This window comes from Anopheles nili, chromosome 3, assembly GCF_943737925.1.
Source record: "Anopheles nili chromosome 3, idAnoNiliSN_F5_01, whole genome shotgun sequence".
Taxonomy (NCBI): Eukaryota; Metazoa; Arthropoda; class Insecta; order Diptera; family Culicidae; genus Anopheles; species Anopheles nili.
This window is the reverse complement of record NC_071292.1, coordinates 1551633-1562235: the sequence shown is the minus strand read 5'-3', so window position 1 is coordinate 1562235 and position 10603 is coordinate 1551633.

Sequence of the window (10603 nt, the reverse complement as noted above, 5' to 3'; positions counted from 1 at the left end):
GGAAAAATTCGGAATTTCAGTAATTAATGTGGCATATATTCGAGCTCGGCAAAGGTCAACGGCACTGGAAACAGGCTGGCGAATGGGTCCGTGCGATGACAACACGTGGGAGGAGAGTCTCGCATGGCTGACACTAAGCGCGTTGGTTAGGAAAATAATGATGCCGAACGAAGGAAAACCACGCACACCAACACGAACGCGCGCTGCATCCTGTGAGCACGTGGCTCGCATCGGGTTGCTGTGATGGATTTGGCGCGTCGTAGCAGGTTGCTAGGGTTTTCGTAGCAGTACCGGTGCAAACAGGCAGTTGCGCCCTTCATAAGGGCGAGAAATCAACAGCAAGGAGCGCAGAACGCAAACATTGGAAGCAGCGCAATGGCGATTTTCCTCGTTACGATTTGCCGCTCGGAATTGGTAATGAGAGTGCCTGGACCGGGTTGGGCAAATTAAAACTTCCCACTTGCTAGGGATGATTTCAAAGACCATTGCGCCGGCGAATTCTCATTTAACGATGGCGAAGACAGGTATAATGCGGCCACCCCGATACGTTTCTTTGCGCCATTTCGTCGCGAACGCGCCCCTTACCAATATTTTTATGTTATTCTACATTATTTGAGCCCCAAACCCGGCTCTGGCAGACAGGAGAAGGACGATGGCTTCGTTCTGGCCTGGCCCTTGGCTTGCCCTTTCAGCGCCCTTCCGGCCACAACGCAAACGAGCGCTCATTTTCCTCACGGTCTATCGAATTTCTGTTCTATCGCCGAATGCGCAACCAATCCAGACGTACAAGGACACTTCCCACCGTTGCCGCCGTCAGGACCTCCGACGACGACGACGTGGCCGTTACGAGCCGGAACGTGAGCCGTTCCACCGTTCGCGTCGCCCTTCGTCGGCCCTTGGGTTTCGTGCTTCTCGTTTTTCCCCGTGTCTGGTGGATGTGATTTTTCCCTCCCGGGTGGTATTGTTTTTCCTTATTGCCACAGGACTCCGCCGGCCACACAAGCCTCCCCGCGCATGCATTTTCATTCCAGCACTTTCAGCAAAATTTCCCAGGCAATGTTTTTCACTTCTGATTTGATTGGCTTTGTTATTTTTTCCATTTATGGTAATTGGATCCGGTTTTATCTGCGCTTGTTTCGGGTGAATGTGCTGCCTACTGTGTGGGTCTATCGCTTTTCCGTTTTGCCACCCACCCGACCACGTCTCGTACGTCCTGTCCATGTGGCTGACATTCGAATGCGGCCCCGAGTGACATTTACAGTCTATCGATAGGCATCGTGGCTCCAAAAACATCTCAGGCCTTGTTATGAGACGATGTTGTTGTAGCTTCGGAGGTTTTTTTTTTTGTGCGCTCTCGCGTTCAGATAAACAAATTCCACCGACACATCGTGCTTTGGGGTTCTCGTGAGCCTTGTTTTTTGGATCATCTTTGTTTTTTTTTGCCTGTCATGTCATAGAGCCACATGAATGAGCGCATGAAGTTGGAAAATCGTTCGATAAACATCGTCGAGAGATTGCTCCACTCGAATTGCCCCTGGTGGCAGCAATAATGTGAGGTCAATTCGAATGCCATATCCCATTATTGCCTAGATTAGCCGCTTTCAAGAGCGAAACCACCAACGCGATTCCCTGCCAGATCCTGGTACGATAAAAACGCGTCCCAGCACCGATGGCACCCCCTTTCCCGAAACGGGACCTCCTGTCGGTACAGGAATCATGCAAAATAAACACATTGAGCCAAAAGACGCTTGCCGGTGGTATAAAAAAATCACCCCACACAGCAGGAACCAGGGAGATGAACGCACCAGGACATGCAAACCTGCTGCCACCCCCGAAAGCCGGTCGGAATCGAATTGGACCAACGAAAACACCGTCCCAGCGCGTGAGGGATGAAGAAAACCTCCCCAAGAAAATGGTTGTGCACCCTCGGTTTTCCGCTCTCGACACGCACCGATCGCAGTTGGCGCTGTCGCCGACCATTTACGGCAAACATCACCACAAAACGGGCCCGGGGTTTTTTTATCTTTTCAATTCAATTTGGCTAAAAGTGTGCACCATTTCGGCGTGTGGCCGCGCGTGTGAGCATTAACATTATTTCGGCCGATATCCGATATCGACCGCCTCCTGCCTTTCGACTGGCCGTCCTGACCAGCCCCGGGAGTCCTGCTGCGTTCCGAATCCTGCGAATGCGGAAAATTCGCCCGACCATTTACGCGCAGTAGGCGCAGATAACGAGGGAGCGAATCGTTCGCCACCGCAACGCGCGCATTTGGGAAATCGTAAAAGATGAATATAAAAACAATAATAATATTTGATATTAAAATAAAAAAGCGCACACCACGCGACCACGAAGGGCGCGTGGAAATAGAGTTGTCCCGGGTTGCGGTGGGTGCAACTGACAGCACCATGTGGTGGTGTTTTATTTTTCCCGTCCGGTCCGGATTGCGTGGGGAATGAATAATATTGCCATAACGGCCGGCAAGATTATCGAGCCTTCGGTGGTCGAAGCCATTTGCTGGTCGACTGCAAACGAACGACCGGACGATGTTTTACGATTACGAGTGTCATCATCACCAGCTCCAGTGCGAATGCACGCCATTCCGGGCGCCCACGGGCGATGTTTGAATATATTTATCGCGCACTTTTCGGGGCCCGATCCTGGTAGAACGGCGCGCCACCAGCGAATCAAAACGCAATGGACGCTGCCGAAGACTGATGACGCATAATGGAGAATCGCTAGAAGGCGGCGGAATCCATTCGTTTAAATGAAACCGCAGCATCCGAACCAAGCACGTGCCATGGTTCTACATTTTTATTTTAATAATGGCGCCCACATTAGCGATAATTGGATCCGCGAGTGGCGCAAGCTCCTCAAATGGGCCGTCTCGTTATGGAAGCGAGTCGTTTTTGGCTGCCCTGCTCGACCGGGGGTGTTAAAATGGGACTTGGGGCGATTTTTTTGTTGCTGCTCGTTTTGTGCTGATCCAAATATTTTTTAATAGCACCACCCACCCACCCAAAGGTGACCATCCGATCGATGCTACCAATCGCTCCCAAAAGTAGCCGACTCAGCTCGATCGGATTAACGCGGATTCCTTGCAAACAACCATCGGCCATCGGTCAGTTTGCCGTAGCCCTACACGAGTGGGTGAGCCTCGCAAAGAGCAGCACAACGCCCGGTGATTGGCGAGTGGGTAAATAGGCGACGGCAGCAACATTCGATATCATCTCCACCGGTGGGGTGCGTCAGTCAACAGTTAAATTCATTTTATCGACCATCGGTTTGATTGACATTTCACATATTCGCTGTCGGTTTCGGCCGTTGATTTCGAAGCGCCCTTCAGGGTCCGCTGTTTGTTCGGATGGGGTTTTCCTTTGCTGACCGGACCTTCCCGGTCTGCGCCACCACACGCTCGCCCGACCATTTGCAATCAACCGAACGGGCGCCTTGTTCGTCGCAGAACTTTATCGCAAACCACCAGCGCTCGCATGATTACGATTTTTTGTTGCCCCCGTGCGCCTACTGTCCTGGGGAAGATTGCACGAACGAAGCCAGCCCGTGGTTGAATTGATAAAGTTTTGCACAAGCCCCCCGACTACCGACAGGTCTATTTCGTAAAACGCAATTTGTTAATCTGTTTGCAGAGGGCCTGGCTGTTGGAAAGTGCCAAAAGTCTGAGACATTGAGAAGGAGAGCAAACAGCGTTGCTTAGTGTCACCACACGTGCGAGACTTTGTGGTTTCTTCGGAATTATTGCATGCATTTTTAATCTATTTTTAACCAATATCACGAGGCTCAATTCCCCCACCAAATAATTGAACAAGAGTCGCCTAAAACGACCAGCCAATGCCACTTGTCGACGCAACAATGTTACTGCGTCTGTCTATCAAAACAACCCATCTGTCTGTCTGTCGATCCGGTCCGTCTCCTGCACAAAATGTCAAACCACATCCACCCCATCCTGACGCGAAAGGGTGGAAAGCCACGTCCTTGCCGTATGTAAGTGTGTCGCATTCGGCACAGCTGTCTGTATACATACTACGGACACGCTTGCAATGCGCCCCATCCCACGCCAGCAGGTCTAAGTTTTCCCATTGTCCCGAACCCGAACTCAATTTCCATCCCTACCACACGCCAGGGCTGCGCTTCTGTACGCTCAGTGTTCCAGGAAAATCCCGGTGGAAAACGCTACCAACGTGCGAACCTACACCACCTTGCGCATGCGCGAGTTCAAATTTAATGTATGAAATAAAATATAATGTATGGAAAATATATGCGCTGAATATATAATGCTGCACACACAGCAGCAGCAGCAGCATCCGTCTCACCGGAAGCGAAGGATCGAGCTCACCGCAGGCGCCTCCGTCAAAGCAGGACCGTGAGCTGGTTGTTTTTCGCTCGCACACACCACCAGGACAAGGATTCTCTTCGGTTCTGGCGTCTCGCTCTTTCGCTCTCTTTTTCTCACTCTCTCTCTATCTCTCTCTCTCTATCTCTCTCTCTTTCTCGCTCTGTCGCTCGGGACCAGTAGAATAGAGCGGAAAAAGGGATCATAAAATAAATTGCACACAACGGAAAATCCTGGAGCTGATGTGCTCGAGTCCTTCGTCTCCGTCGTCATCTACGGCTGCGTACCGTTCGGTGTGTGCATGAATACGGGATCAACATCTCAACAGCCCGGGGCCGACTGGCCGACAGCGCGAGGAAAAGGGGGAATTCAGAATAGATTTTCCAACCGAGAGGGTTGCCAGCGTCAAGGGTGAATCGACGCGGTCGCATAAAAAGCGAAGCGAACGCCCGATTGCCCACGAAACAGGGCGCTTGTGCGCGTTCCCTCCTAAAGGACCCCTTTTTTTGGGAAGTGCAAATATGCGCATCTCCAGCCAACCGACCAACCATCCGAGCCCGACAAAGGTATTCGAATGAGGTGAGAACGACGCCGAAAGGATGTAAACGGATGCAATCTGGCGAGGGGCGTCAATTCTGGCTCGTGCGGACGAAGAGCGCATCATCGGTTGGCATCATTGGTCCTGCAGGACCTGGTCGGTTGTACATAAACCGAAGGGGGTGAAAACCACGCCATCCCTCCATCAAAGGGCACGAGCGGATCGCACGCGAGATAACGCGAGGACAAAGCGCGGCAAGGACACGCGCGTAGACTGGTGGCAGTCGTTGAACTACGCTCGGCGACAGATGCATGAGCCGGCATATGATGACGGGATAATGAGACAACCAATACCAACCAGGCTCGCCGGTCGTACCGCAATCCGGCGTGTGCTCGCTTTCCCAACACCCCTAGGGGTACCTTTTCCACTTAGAGATCGTTTTTTATGCCACCCGACTCGTTACGGGTTCACCCGATAGCGCAGCCATTGCGATGTCCTTTTTCATCGTAGCACAACCCTTTTTTCGTTGAGAAATATTTTTTGTTCCTCTCCATCTGCGATTACATTACCGCCATTTGAATATAGGCAAATGCTGTACGGATTTCCGTACGGTTTTTTTTTACCACACAAAGACTGGGGCGTGCTTTAAAATGGCTTTTACTAGCTGTTTGATTGGTTGCGTGAATCCTTTCTACTTGGTAGGGCGCACAGCTAGGATAACGGGAGAAATAAGATGGAGTAGAGAACCATTTTCCATCGACGTGGCTGTCGGCTAAACCGTTGAATGCTCGATTGACTGCAATTGCTAGCCTCGCACAGCAAGGATCACTGCTGCTCTTTCTTTGCGCAGTTCCACGCTACGTTTCGATACGCTTGATCGAATCATGGAACAAAAATAAGCACGCTCGTTTCATGGTCCGATAAAAAAACACCAACATAAAAGCGCGTCACGCCTTCCGTTGGCGCCCATCTTCGCCCGTTCGTCTGTCGGAGAAAGCGAAAGCAACAAAGAACGGTCCAACGGCTGTCCCCCCAGGGGCCTGGGACGTACCATCGAAAAGGGGCACCAAAGGATGCTGTCGGTCAGCAAATCCTTACGATGCAAACAAGAACCAACTGGCCGGACCAAACGCCACGGGACAGAAAATGTCCGAGTGCGTGGCAGAAGCAAGGAGAGCATAAAAGCGAAATCATTCACGCTCCGACCGAGCACGGCAAATGCGCCTCCGGAAAGTCGGAAGTATAAACCGAGACTCATAAAATATATATTTATGGCCAGAGCGCTACCGGTCGATGGCAGGAAAAGGACTTCCCATGAGGCGCGCCTCGGGTTTATACTTTCCATACTAATCGGATGCAAAGCCCGGCGAGAAAGCCAATTTCAGAGCCCCACCGATGTCCTGCGCCAGGACGAACCAGCTCGTAAGGGCACCTTCGCACAAATCTCGGCCCAAATTCGGACCGGACCGACTTCCACATTCGTCTATATTTCACATCTTAATGTGACATTTCGATTATTCTATGGGATTTAATGTGTTTTATGGCTCTTCACCGGGTGCGACACGGGCTCGGGAGATGCGCGGGGGACAAAAAAACCTGCCAACGAGGACGACCGTTCAACCTGCAAAGCGTGCAAGGCTCGCAAAAAAGGACTACCCATTCAGGGACCCTTTTCTGGCCAATCGAACGGATGATTATTGCCGGGAAAAATATGAGTGGCCCCCAAAGTGCCGTGGCGCGTAGATAGTGCCGTTCCGGTGCATAAGGACACCAGCCATTATCGGTGTGGGATGGTCGGTCAGGTCGGGTGCACGGGTGGGGGAAATCGGTCCTCAGGACATTAAAATCACCCACTCACGTCGTCGCAGCACGGCCGCAAAAGGCTTTTAAATGATCGAACAGGGAAAACAAGGATTAAGCGAGTGAAAGAGAAAGAGCGAGAGCGAGAGATAGAGAATGGACCGCGAAGGTAGAGCGAGAGATCATCCGAAAGCTAGAACCTGCGTCCATTCATTGCCTGCGACGCCGTGGTATGATCTAATTTCGAGTAAATTCAAATAAATTACATCGGAAAAGCTTACCGAGGCGAAATCCTGCTCGAAAATAAATCAAATCCTTTTTTGACTCGCTCGCTGATCCTCTAACTGAGATTTATGGCGACTGCTCGTAAGTAGGTCTCTCCACGTCCCAACCAACAGGGGCTATGGACGTAGCCATGGGCTACGCTGTTGAATGCTGATAAAGCTCGAAATCCCATCTCTTGAGAAGTATATGATTCCACCAATGGTTTGCGTGTGTGAGAGGGTTTTTTTCCGGCACTCTTTCCATCGGGAAGGACACAAAAGAATCTTCCCCCCAGCCTTGTCCACTCGAACGGTTGCCCAACGTGGGGGAATGGGGATTTCGACCTCCCCAAGAAAAAAAAACCAAAAAAGCAACCATGCTGCGCACACACCAACGCCGGAGGCACTCAAACGAAATTGGTACGTCGTTGTCCTCCGCCGCACGAAAGTATGATGGATTATTCATCCTTTAACATAATTTTGCACTAAATGCGATCCCCCGGATTGGCCGCGCGACGAAACAATGGCCGTATCAGGGATTGCAGTGCAAACGAATGCGAAAATGAACATCCATTTTACGTATCCCTCACGCCGGTCACCCTTCAGGAAAGGATTATGCCGTCCGTTGGATGAGGGTGAAATGATTCTGCAGCACTCCCGGCGAGCGGTCTGAAAATTATGATTAATAATCGGTAAATATCGGTAAAAGAATCCTTTCGACGATCGATCCTGCATGTCATCCCGGGACGCCCTAGAAGGTGGGTGGTGTGCGGGTGCAACATGAGAATCCGTGCATCTGTAACCCCTTCAGGGCAGCTCGTCGGGATGGCGCATATATGCTCACACATTTCGCCTGCCGATGATGCAAACACAATCAATCATTGTCCATCGCCGCGAATGTGTATGTAAATACAGCATCCAGCCAGGCGATGAATAAATCGATAAATCGCTACCATCATTCACCAGCAGTTGGCTTTGAAAGGGGAAAAGGACATTTCGGAAAACGGGAACCCTCCGTTATGACGAAGCAAACCACGAAGGACCACAGGACATGCTACTCATTACACAAATGCCGTTCGGCAATCTCATCCAGCCGCTAGCAAACTTATGCCTTCTTTTTGGTGTCCTTGCGATCTGCATGAGATTAGTCGCCCATTCTCGGGTCTGTTTTAATCGGAATGCTAATAACATCCCAGCAGCTTCCTTTACAACAGGTTTAGTACAGTACGCTTGGAAGTTCGGACCCACCCGAAAATGGCAGATCGTCATGACAGCCGCTCGGTCAGTGCAATCCAATTTGCATACTAATGAGAGTACCGCCCGAGAATGTCCTCGTTACATCCCTGTGTCCACGTCCTGTAATACACTTGCACGCTTACACGGCACATCGCACACGTTCGGCTCATTTCAATAATGAACGTCACCTCACGGAGCTGGCGAGCAGGACGCTCGTACATAACGCATAATGAACCCCATTATCACCCATGTCCGTCATGCTCATTACCGAGGGTCCACCCTCCCGGTGCTCCTTCCGAGCACACATGGCGGACGCATGTTGCCAACGACGAGTCCTCGCCGAATCACGTCCATGCCGAATTGGGCGCCTTTGAATTTAAATCCTCCCTTTCGGTTGATAATCCCATTCCGGTATTATCGGTCGTTTGGCAACGAATGCGGCTAGACGGCGGACTCCGAGGGGACGGAGATCCTTTCGAGCGACTTTCCAATGGGTTGAGGGAAGGCTGGCCGCAGAGCGAAGGGTATCAAAAATACATGCACATAATTTGAAAGACATGTTTTGCTAATGCTTGAAAAAATAAATACATTTGTGATAAGTTTCCATGGAAAAATGAGCCCTCTTCTTGGTTGCAAAAGTCCCCTTGGACGATTTACGTTTTTTTTGGTTGCGTTTTCTTTTTTCAAAATCCCTCCATCCACACTCCGGATGAGATAGAAAAATAACACACTGGTGTAACGCAACATTTGACATAAATTCGATTTCGCCTTTAAAAAAATTGTTGCCTTTTTATTTCACGAGGGTGCCGTGCTTGTTATTATTATTATTGTTACATTTCCAAATTTCGTCGATGGCCATAAATACGCAAACAGGCAAGAGACGAGCCGCGGAGCCCGGGTTCGAAAGACCGAGCCCTCCTGCGACCAATCCCTGTGACATGCTGTCGAAAAATGGCAGCATTCGTCGTAGACTGGAAGAAAATTTTCAAGTTTCCAGTTGACTAGAGCCGCACAGGATACTTCGTGGCCGAAGGGGACGGTTCGAGTTCAATTCTGCGGTTGACCCCTGGCGGTTTATGATAATAAATCCTGTTTTTCCTCCGCTTGCGTCCCAGGGGAGAAAGGAAACGATCCATTTTTCGTTTTCTACATCTTCCAGGCCCCGTTTTCCGGGAACGACTGGGATGGATTTGGGGTGGATTTTAAGAATTTCTGATCTTATTTACACAATTGCAGACATTCAGGAGCTGAAATTAGATTGCGCATCAACAGCTCTGCCGTCGTATTGCAATTATCCTCCGGAGTAGAAAGCAGAACATGTCTTTAAAGCTCAAACATCCCACACTATTTAGCTCGATTTCTACGTTTTTCTCTCAAAAGTTCCAGCGAGGAAAAAAAACACTAATAATAAATCAGCCAGAACGCCCAAAAAGTCACTTCCACACACCGTATCCATCCGGACCTGGTCTAAATTAATCCAACCCCAATCACTTTTTCATTAACGGTAAAAGGACGTAACTTCATTCCAGGCCGATGGCCACTTGGGAAGGAAAAAAGGCAGATGAAAATTCCTCTGTCCAGTTTGTGGGGAATTTTCATTTGTCGTCCACCAATCAGGCCGCTCGAGGGCCGAAACCTTACCGGCGCTGCCCCTGGCCTTCATCAATCGAATGTCCGATTTCAAATTCAACTTTTAACAGGTATCGAAGCACCGAACCCCAGGACGAAGACGTCCTCACTCTCCTCTTTCCACTTTCACTAACACACACACACGTGTCCCTTGGCGTAGGGGATTTTTCCATTTGCTTCGTTCGCATGTTGGAAAACTAAGCACAAACGAATGGAGCGGCAGCTAAATAAATTTAACTAACATGGATTTTCTTTCACATTTCCTTTCTTATTAGAAATTCCATTTCAAGAACCATCCTTCATCAGCTATCCCGGTCCATTTCCTGCCAGTTTCGGTCGGACGTACGCGATTTCCTCCGTATTGAGGTCCTCCAAACGAGGACCGTCGATTTTTTCCTCCAATTACCGGGCTCGTTTTGCCCTCTTCAAATCCACCCGTGCAAAGTTTATCTCTCTGACCGGCGTTCTAAAGTACGCAACATGCACACCGAATCAGGATCGTGGGCAAGGAAAACACGACCGTTTTGGCAGGATCCCATTTCTAATTTCCTAATTACGGAAACTCCAGCCATGTCCTCTGGTCGTTGCGACGTTTGGCTGTGCGAAATCTCGACATTTTTACTCCTGCCCCTTGGACTCAAAGATTTCCACCCCCACCATTAGACGCCCACGGTGCTGGATCCTTTTTCCGTGTATAGTCCACGATTTTCATGGTTTAACGGTTGGGTCGATGTTCAAGTGTTCCGGAGGACTGTGTATCATGGTTCCATGCAGGCCATCGCTCGATC